Genomic DNA, 11578 nt, shown 5'->3' on the forward strand with positions numbered 1-11578 from the left:
TCTTTTTTAGACAAACACACTATACATGTATAGCCCATTTGACATAAGTGTCAAAAGGGGGGAGAACAATGCAAGGGAGGAATAATGTGAGGGGTAGAGATACAAAATGGGGAGAATATGGGGAGTAGAGAAAAAGAATAAAGAAAAGGGAGAATATCCACAGGAGGAGAGTATGAACAAAGAGGGAGCAGGAAAAGAGTAGAGTGCAAGAAAAGAGCAAAGAAAGGAAGAAGTAATAAAATGTATATTTTCTCACTTCATACATTTTTGAAAGATTCTTTTTTTGGAAAGTAAAAGGAAGTAAATAGATATAGATATCAGCCATGGCAGAGCATATCATTAGATCAGATGAAAGAGTATCAAATACAATGCATTGAAGTCAGAGAGGAGTACAAATTTTGGATACAAAATAGACACATTAACTCAGGGGGAGTTATCAATTTTGAGTTATATAGGGTACAACAAAATTTTGAAAATTTTGAAGTTTTGTATATAAGTTTAGTCATGGATATGTTATACTCAAGTAAACTAAGATTGATTATGTATATTTAAGTTATTTTGACACTCATGTCAAAGAGGGAGATTGTTAATCTTAGATTGGTTTTGACAAGTGTCAATACACTTAAATCATTCACTCAATTCATGCCAAACTAGTAATACATGCCAAGCACATGTAAATATTAGACTATGTCAAGTTGCAATGAGTGCCAAGTCACTCATGTGCCAAGTATATAGACCATGTCAAGTGATTTAAGTGTTGAGTAAACAATTGATGTCAAGCAGTTCAGGTTCCAAGTCAGAAATAGAAATGAAATGCATGTCGAGCATCAGTTACTTCATATGCCAACTGACATAGTTTGGACATATCTATTTGTAATGGCACAAACAACTATGTAAACCATTTACATGATGACTTAAGGATAGATTTTGATCTTTTAGAGATAAGGACAAATCTATATTTGAATTCCCTATGTAATTGTATGCAACCAATCAAAAAATAGGAAGGTTTAAGTAGAAATATGGATGAATCTCAGCTGTAGATTCATACCTAACCCTAAGCCACCAAACTCTTCTTAAGGAGGATGAAGCCCTAAACTTTTTAATAGTGTAACAAGGGATGAATGATCAAATTGAACGAGTGAAAAAGACAGTTTGTGGAGAATTCAAGGTGGCTTAGTAGCAAGAGTGTATTGCAAAATCAGTTTGTGAAAAATAGAGGATAGAGAAGGATATGACATTGATATATTAGATCTTGAAGGATCAAATCATAGATTGTGTAGAGTTGATCTGTTATTAGGAAAGCATGTACCAATCACAAGATCTATGTTGAGAAATTCTAATAGGTGATTTTAGTCAAATCTCCTAGGTAGAGTAGTCATAACAGGTTGTACTAAATCCTTTAATAGGGTGGCATTCCAAGTGAATGACCTAAAGTCCTCTGACCAGGAACACTTCTAAAAGGGTGTTAAAATCCTCTAATAAGGTGGGACTTAATAGTCTTTTTAAGCCTTTAACAAGGTAGGCCTTTCATAAGGCAGACCATGATTAATGGTGAAACCATTGTAACCTTAATTGGCTACACTTTACTGTTGGAGGAGTAAATATCTGTGGGTGTCATCCCCACCCCAATTTTTCCTTCTCACTTGGAGGGTTTTTCAGTAATCATATCTAGTGTTGTGTGTGTTTTAGATGCATTTTCTTTACATTTTATTTCAGTTTATTTATTGAATGCATCTAATGAATGGTGCAAGTTTTATGGGTTGAAGTTTAAACTCCTAATTCACCCCCCCTCCCCCTCAGAAGTTTATCTTTCCTACTTATAATTCCAACACCCAATCCATCCCAAACTCTACTGACCTCATGATGACATCATCATCATGTTTAGAGGGCTTTACAAATTTTTTCCTTCAAAACCATATGTTCAAATATAAACATTAAGTACAACATGTCCAATATTGTTGTAGATATACACACTAATTACACCAATTTTTTCTTTCAAAACCATATGTGCAGAAATAAACATTAAGTACAACATGTCCAATTTTTTTTTTAGATATACACATTAAGTATACCAAAAAAATCTTTCAAAACCATATGTGTAGATATAAACATTAAGTACAATATGTCCAATGTCTTTGAAAATATACACATTAAGTACACCAAAAAATTTCTTTCAAAACCATATTTGTAGATATAAACATTAAGAACACCATGTCAACAAAAAATTCAAATTTTTCTCTCTAATGTCAATGTGTATGTTGAAATGGTTATCAATGATAGATCTAGGAAATACAACCAACTCAATAAGGGTACAAGAATAAGTTATTCCCATGAAAAAAGATCATGCCAGATAATACAAGGGAATTTGATCAAAATAGGGAGATAATCACGAGATTGTTGTTTAACTTTCGAAGAGAAGGTGATGACAAATGTTATTGTCCTTGCAAGAGTTGTAACAACTTAAAGACAAGAAGAATCAAAATAAAAATAGCTAAGAGAGACATTATAGGGAGAATAGTCACATTGAAGGGTGGTTTGATTGTCATCCATTGGTAAGTTGTTTGTTATATTATTTTTCATAACTAATATACATATGAACCACGAAATGGGGGTTTGATTATCATATTGAAGGGGGGTTTGATTATTATCATTTTTATATAGGTCAATCTGCCTAGGGTAGTACATGATATGGACCACCACATCTCATAGGAACATGGAGGTGTGATTATTTAAGGAGAAGATCATGATCCCCTCGAAGATGATGATCATGCACTAGAAAATACATTTGTTACTAGTGTTGTTTCTTTTACTAATGATGATGATGATTACAATGAGGATGACATTATGGTCATCCATGATATACCTCTACTTGAGAAAGTAAACCCAGCCCTTTACGAAAGATCTCAATCAACTCTTCTCTTTATTGTATTATTGTTGGTGAATTTAAAGGTTACAAATTGTTTATCCAACATAACAATGTCACATATGCTAAGGTTTTTCATTTACCTCATTATAGTCTATAAAAGGTAAAATATGTACCATTAAGATTATTTATAAATATGACTTATATTTATTTTTATAGATTGATAGGTGACTCTTTGTTACCACTGTCAAATATTCTCCCTTGCTCGTACCGAGAATTATGTACCACTATTGGAATGGAATATCAAGCAATATATTTGTTTCCTAGAGATCGTGTTATTTATCATAAAGAACCCAAAGATGCAATAGAATGCCCTGAATTCCATATGAGTAGATATCTAGATGATCAAGTGAACAAAAGGTGTCTCGCAATGTTCTTCATTACATCCCAATCATTCCACATCTTAAATGATTATGCAGGTGCAGTGGCTTCACACAATTTATATATTACCATGCATGCAATAGAAGTCAAGATGGTATAATTCAAATGCCTATGGATGGTTCAAAAATTATGGACATAGAGAAAAAGTGGCCACACTTTAAAGAACCTTGAAATCTCAAGGTTTCTCGAGTAACTGACAGTGTCAATCTATTTGGAGAGATGAGATCTATTTCCTCAATGTGATCTATTTTTTTTATCAACAATAACCTTCCTCCATGGATGAATAAAGAGGGAACAGATTATGTTGGCAATGACTATTCCAGGTATTTTATTATTTTATTATTATCTACATGTAATTATAAGTCTTGGAGCGAAATGACCATAATAATTATCTAATGTTGTTCATTCAACTAGGTAAGTACCAAGTGAAAGTTACGAATGTATATATTGCACCTCTTATCGATGAGTTGTTGATGTTATGGAATGGATTCACTGTGTATTATATCTCTAGACTAATTGGACAGAAATAATTTGAATTCCATGCAATGCTTGTATGGACAATTCATGATGCCCTAGGTTGACACATTTTTGTGGTATGTTATGTTGAAATCTAGTTGTATGTGATAATACTAATTCCAAAAATGAACATATTTAATCCAATTGTATTATTATCTTGTAGGTCTTCAAGCAAAGAGAAAATTTGCATGTCCAATGTGTGGTCCAAAGATGAAATCTTGTCATTCCAAAAATTTAAGAAAGTAGGTGTTTGATGAGTATAGGCACTTTCTTCACAAAAATCATAAGTATTAAAGTGTCAAAAAATATCTTTTCAATGGGAAAGAAGAGAATGCATCAAAGCCAAAAAGAATGAAACATCGCCTATGGAAATGGAATATAATAGAATTCAAGGCGTTCTTGTTCCACCTAATGGTTTATGTTTGGAAATTATATATTTTGATTGTATTTTTTTGGCTAATGATGCAATTGATGATCGTGAAGGTTGTCAAGGCATCACTAACCACCTTCCAAAGGGACTAAAATGTTATCCTAGAAAATTTAGTAGGATGCCCTACTATTAGCAACCACAAATTGTACATTTATTTGATACTATGTAGAATGTAACAAAGACACTGTGGAAAATATTAGATGGAAGGCATGACAAAAAAAATTGCCAAAATTTGTAGTGACATTCATGATTCCAATCATGCAATGAAAAATATCATTGAATCAAATAGCAACAGAGTCCAGATTAATGTAAGTGCCCTTCCTTGGTTATTAATGGAGTAGAAAAGTAATATCATAAAAGAAGTCATACAAAAAATCCAATTTTCTACAGGATTTGCTATGAATTTAAGCAATCTCATATCAAAGAAAAGTGAACTTGGGCCAAGGTTGAAAATGCATGATTGTCATACCTTCATCAAGGTAAGTCATGGTCTTTTATATTTACAATATATTTGTGAAATTGCATTCAATTTTCACTGTATTATGTTAGAGAAGAATAAAATGATCAGTCAACAATTTTTGCACTATGTGCTACCCCTCTCACTCTCAAACAACTTTGACAATAATATCAAACAAGTGATATATGATCTTGGAAAATACATGAGGTAAGAACTGATATTTTTTCAATATATCAAACAAGTAATATATTGTAAAGTCTTGTATTTATATATTTTTTTGTCTTGAATCCCTTATAGGTAATTTTCATCTAAAGAAATCCATAAAGAAGATATAAAATATTGGAAGAAAAGAATTCATCTACTAATATGTAAAATGCAAAAGTGTTTAACTTTTTTTAATGCACAAGAACACTACCCCATACACCAAGTTAAGGAGATTGAATTGTGTGGACCTATACAACCTAGATCAATGTGGATGGTTGAGAGACACTTGAAATTTTTGAAGGGTTCTATGGTTGAGGGATAAATGGTGTATCAGATGATGGTGTGCATTACTCATTATCTTCCTAATCTTGCAGTAAAGACCTAGATAGATTGCATTTGGGATCTTGACTCCATTAAAAATATTGAAGGGGAGTACTTGGTGGGGAATGGTAGATTTAGGAAAGTGAAAGGCAATAAATTATTATATATTATTGTAGTTAATTAATTCTTAATCTTTAAAATAAATATGGTTTAAGTCATCTATTTACTTTTGTATAGTCGCTAAAGAGTAGGATGCAATACATTTGTTTATTGCAAACATCAAAGATTGGATGACGGTATGGATTAAATGATGTCAACATTATGGTCATAGATAAAAATTAGAATATGTGTCTTCATTGGTTATACAAGCTCATTGTAATGGAGATCCCAACGTTAAATAAAAGAAAATGGATTTAGCATATGGTTTAAGAGATCATCAAGTACTTATAAGTTTGTTAATTAATTGTATGTTTTAAACTTTTGATGCAATAATTTATTCATATTTGAGATTATTATAGGTGAAACACCACAAGGCTATGTTATGAAATTTTTATAAATTTTGCATCAAAAATTTTGATGACACAAAGAGAAATTGTGATTTTGGGATAAGTGAATTCTTCTAGGTGACCAATATTTAATCTAGAAATGACTTACATCCTCAAGATTCTCAAAATTGATACTATGGAATTTTGGTTGATATACTTGATTGTGACTTTAATTCTTTCAAATTAGTTCTCTTTTTCATTAAATGGTACATCAAAATGATCCTGATAGAGCTATTATTGAGCATGAAAATGAATTTCCAATGATTAATACATGGTTGTTTGAGCAAGTTGGGGATGAGCCCTATGTTCTTCCAAGCCAATGTGAGTAGGTATTTTACTCAGAGGTTCCATATAAACTAGTTTGGTGTTTTTTTGTTAGACACAATCCAAGTGGAAGGCTAATAAAGTATGATGTGATGAAAGAAGAAGATACCAACAAAGAGGAAGAAGTTGATCATGATCGAGAGTTAGTGGATGATGCAAATGATGTTGCTACTGATCATGATGATGATGATGATGATGATGATGATGATGATTATGATGAGATGGATGAATAATGGTATCAATAATGGGGAGTTTGATTAGATAACATTGAATGGGGGTTTGATTATCAATAACAAGAATGAAATATATAGTTATGTGATCAATGCCTATGTTATTCAATATTGAGCTGTTGATATATCAATTATTAATTTGATTAACATGTCATGGACATTTTAATATTTATAATTCATATGTGATGCTAATATTTGATGTCATTTTGAGTATATGTATCATGAATTTTAAGCTAACATAAGACAATTGATTTACATATATAGAAACTCAAAAAAATTTCACGAGCATCCCTCACTGTCTCATGGATCATCATGTATAAGTTAGTACACCCCATAGAGATTAATGTTTTTTACCATTTGTAAAATATCTCTCTCATTGCCACATATCTCTCTTATTTTGTAGATTGTAGGTACCAACTAATAGGTATTTGTTAGATTTTTCTTCCTCAAGCGAGGAAAATGTAGCAATGGAAGAAGAAAGTGAGACATTAAGTATGTCTAAGTCAAGGAGATCAACTAGATCAACTCGAGGCCAAAATATCATAAAGAAATTCAATAAGTGCATGAAGCCTTTGATTGCTCAAGGGGGGTCAGGTTCTTATGATGATGAGAGTGAAACCAACTCCAATGTGCCCTTTAGGTACAAACATCTACAGAAACAATGGGTCCTTGAGGAACTTCCAACAATAAACATAGATTTTTGTGTTGGAGAGAGGATATATTACATAGCACTATCCTTGTTACATGGTTTGTGTTTGAATTAAAAATGGGAATATATACTTTTTGAGAGGGGGAGTGAATTAGAAGTCCTAACCTCTATCCAATAAAACTTTTAACTTAAAACAATACATTCATGAAACATATGTAAAGTAAAAGCATGCACATAAACACTTGACACTAGATGTGATCACCCAGAATTCATATGTGATGCTAATATTTGATGCCATTTTGAGTATATCTATCATGACCTTTTAGCTAACATGAGACAATTGATTTACATATGCAAAAACTTGAAAACCTTTCATGAGCATCCCACACTGTCTCATGGATCATCAGATATAAGTCAGTACACCACATAGAGATTAATGGTTTTTACCATTTGTAAAATATCTTTCTCATTGCCACATGTCTCTCTTATTTCATAGATTATAGGTACCAACAAATAGGTATTTGTTAGATTTGTCTTCCTCAAGTGAGGAAAATGTAGGAATGGAAGAAGAAAGTAAGACATTGAGTATGTATAAGTCAAGGAGATCAACTAAAAGCCAAAATATCAGAAAGAAATTCAACAAGTGCATGAAGATTTTGCTTGCTCAAGGGGGGTTAGGTTCTTATGATGATGAGAGTAAAGCTAACTCCAATGTGCCCTTTGGGTACAAACATCTACAGAAACAATGGGTCATTGAGAAACTTCCTCCAATAAACACTATTTTTTTGGTTGGAGAGAGGATATATTGTATAGCACCATCCTCATTACATTGTTTGTGTTCAAATTACAAATGGGAATATATACTTTTGAGAGGGGGGTGAATCAGAAGTCCTAACCTCTATCCAATAAAACTTTTAACTTAAAACAATACATGCATGAAACATATGTAAAGTAAAAGCATGCACATAAACACTTGACACCAGATGTGATCACCTAGAAACCCTCCAAAATGAGAAGGTAAAACTGGGGTGGGGATGACACCCACAATCCTTCACTACTGCAACAATAAAGTATCCACCTATTGAGGTTACAAAATTTTGACCATTCTCATGGTTTTCCCTGTGAAAGGCCTGCCTTGTTAAAGACTTACAAAGGACTATTAGATCCTACCCTATTAAAGTATTTTAACACCCTGCTAGAGGTGTGCCTAGTTAAAGGACTTACAAAACATTCACTTGGAACCCTATTAAAGGATTTTACAATTACTATTAAGTCAACCTTAGTCCAAAGGATTTCATCCTGCTGATACAGTTGTTAGAAAGTACAGTAGAATGTTTGATCTAACAACTTATAATCTTTTATTACTAATTTTAGATATTTATTCATTCCATCTTGATCCTCTCTAATCTAATATGTAGATGTTCTATCATTGATCCTCTATTCTGCTAACTGATTTTGCAATCATTTCACTCTGTTAAGTCACCTTGAATGTCTTCAATTCAATTCACCCCTTTCTCTCTTCTATTCTTCTTTTCCTTGCTTTTCTCTATCTCTCACTTGAATTATGGGGCTTTGACCTCCTTATAAAGATTTGTGACTTAGGGTTAGGTATGAATCTATGGTTGAGATTATTATTTTTTATGTTTAACCTTTCCAATTTTCTAATTGGTTGCATGTTGATTGCATAGGAAAGCCAAATAGATTTGATCTTATCTTCTAAGCTTCAATATCTATCTATGAGTTGGCATACAAATGGTTTATATAGTTGTTTGTGCCTTCACAAACAACTAGGTCCATTATGTGTTACTTGAAACTTGATAATACTGATGCTCAGCACTTGCTATAATTTTTTCTGATTCAACACTTGAACTCACTTGGCATCAACTATTCACTCAGCACTTGAACTTTACTCGACACTTGATTGACTCAGCACATGAGTGACTTGACACTCATTGCAACTCGGCATCTATTATACTCGGCATGTATTACTAGCTCGGTATGAACTTTATAAATATCTTAAGTGTGTTGACACTCAATTATCAAAACCAGTCTAAGATCAACAATCTCCCCCTTTGACATGAGAGCAAAAACACTTAACTATACATAATAATCTGACCTTCTCAAGTATAATACATTTATAGCTTGAAATATATACAAATTTCAAAAATGTTTCAAAATTCTATAATAGACTATATACCTCAAAATTTTGTATCTCCCCTTGAGTTGATGTGCCTTTGTTGTATCCAAAATCTCTTCTATAGATTTACCCCATGTTGATACTCTTTGTCTTTCAAAAATGCTAATACTCTTTACCTATTTGATATACTCTATTTTCTACTCTTTCATTGTTTGCTCCCCCTTTGTTTTCTCTCCTTGTTTTGGATTAGCTACCCCTTTCATCTTTCTCCCCATCTTGCATATTCTACCCCTTACATGTATTTCTCCCCCTTTTTGACACTTATGTCAAAGGGTCTATACACGGATTATATATTTGTCCAAAAACTTCTTGTGAACTACCATTATTACTTTGAGAGTAGCATCCTATTTGTCTGTAGCAAAATCTAAGGACTTGAGTTGGATGGTTGTCTCTGTTGCAAGATGAACTAAACCATCTAAAGTTGAAAGATTAGGATCTTTCTTTAATACAATTTTTGCATAGGCTAGCCCTTTATGGAGTATTTTCATATGTGGGGTAAGGGAGGCTTGAATATTGACCAATTTGGCTTTTATTTTGGCCTCTTCTACTATTAACATAGCTAATTCCTTTTGAGTATGGAGCACTGTATGAAAGTGATTTTCACTTTGAGCTAGACCTGGTGGTAATTACATACCTAATATTTTCAATTTCTTTCTAGACTTAGAACCTTCTAGGTCATTTCTTGTGTGAAGAGTGTAGGATCACACAATTTTGTGTACAATGAGAATATATTCTCAAGTACCTTCTTCACTTTTTCAATCTTTGTAGCTAGTTCCACTTGTGATAATGCTATCTCACTTGATATTTTCTCATTAACCTTGGCTTGAAATTTCTTCTCAGACCATTCCAAGAGTTTAACATTGGCTTCTTGTTCTTCACTTGTCACATGTTCCACAATCTCTGAAAGTTGTTCTAATATGGGCTTGGTTTCATCAGGTGTCTGCAAGCTAAAGGCATCTAAAAAGATTTCTTTGATCTCATGAAGTGCTTACCTTTTTTTATACTCATTCTTGAGTATTTCTTGTTTGTTATTTCTCTCCAATGCCTCTTATAGAAGATTTATCTATTCTAGAGTTATGGTTACATAGTCATACTTTGGTATCACTATTACTTCATCTAGAGTTGGGTCACCATAGTGAAGCACCTTTGCAACCTTGGATGAGCTCAAGCCTATTGTTGAAATTTGAAGTGGTATTGTTTCAGTGCTCAGGTTCTGAAGGACTCTAGTAGGAGTGTCAGTTGTTGGTAAATTTACCAATGTTTGAATAGCTTCTTGCTCCTTCTCCTTGGGGATGTCCTTATCTTCATATAATTTTCCTTGATCATTCACTATTATTTGTGTTGCACCTAAAGTTTGTGTGTCAGGCCCAGATACCTCTATTTGTCCTACTTGATCATTTGTGGGCTCCTCTACAGTCTAAGTTTGCTGTGCAACCATGACAACTCTTACTATGGTGTCAACCTTTATAGATGTATCAATTGATGTTTTCACTTGAGGTCATCTAATTTTCCTTGATCAATCACTATTATTTATGTTTCACCTTAAGTTTGTGTGTTAGGCCCAGATACCTCTATCTATCCTAATTGATCATTTGTGGGCTCCTCTACAATCTAAGTTTGTTGTGCAACCATTACAACTCTTACTATGGTGTCAACCTTTGCAGATGTATCAATTTATGTTTGCACTTGAGGTTGTCCACTTGTATCTGTAGGGATGATAGAAGGTTGTTCTTGTGTAGTTTCTTTGTCCCTAGTGATATTAGCTTCAACTTCCTATAGTTCATCTACCCTGACTAATACTAGTTTATCACAAAATTTAGCTTGAAGTGTGGATTGGTCAAGGATCCTTTTTAGATCCTATGTGGTTAATGGATTGATGTTCTAAGTTGAGTTATTAGAAACATATTTCACTATTATAGTGTCTTCAAGTGTAGCAGTGTCATGTGTAGGGCTTAAATGCTGGCAATTGTGTGTCACACACACTCTGATCTATTTGTTGCTCATTAGTTTTTGTCATTTCATCTTTCTTTTGTGCATCCTCCACTATGCTATCTTCTTTTTCCTTCTCTATTTCTTGTCCCTTGTCATTATCTTCTTCTTCTCCATCATTCCTTCCCTCAAAGGAATCTTCTTCTCCTTGTTTGATAGTGGTTAAACCATATATTAATTTCCACATTTGAGTGAACTTTTTTGACAACGTCCTCAATGATATTCTATAAGATGTTGAATGCCATGTACTTTGGTGCAAAATTTCTAGCATGTTTCTTATTTCCTTTAGTTATTTTCCCTCTTGACAATTCTGGCATTACTTGTGCAAGGGTTGATTCCCTTATTTGCTTCTCCAAATTCAAGCAATAATGCCATTTGTTTTCAATAATTGTATATAGTTCCTTGGGCATTG

The sequence above is a fragment of the Cupressus sempervirens genome, chromosome 7 (assembly GCF_028749045.1).
Source record: "Cupressus sempervirens isolate cs-2001-9-10 chromosome 7, ASM2874904v1, whole genome shotgun sequence".
NCBI lineage: Eukaryota > Viridiplantae > Streptophyta > Pinopsida > Cupressales > Cupressaceae > Cupressus > Cupressus sempervirens.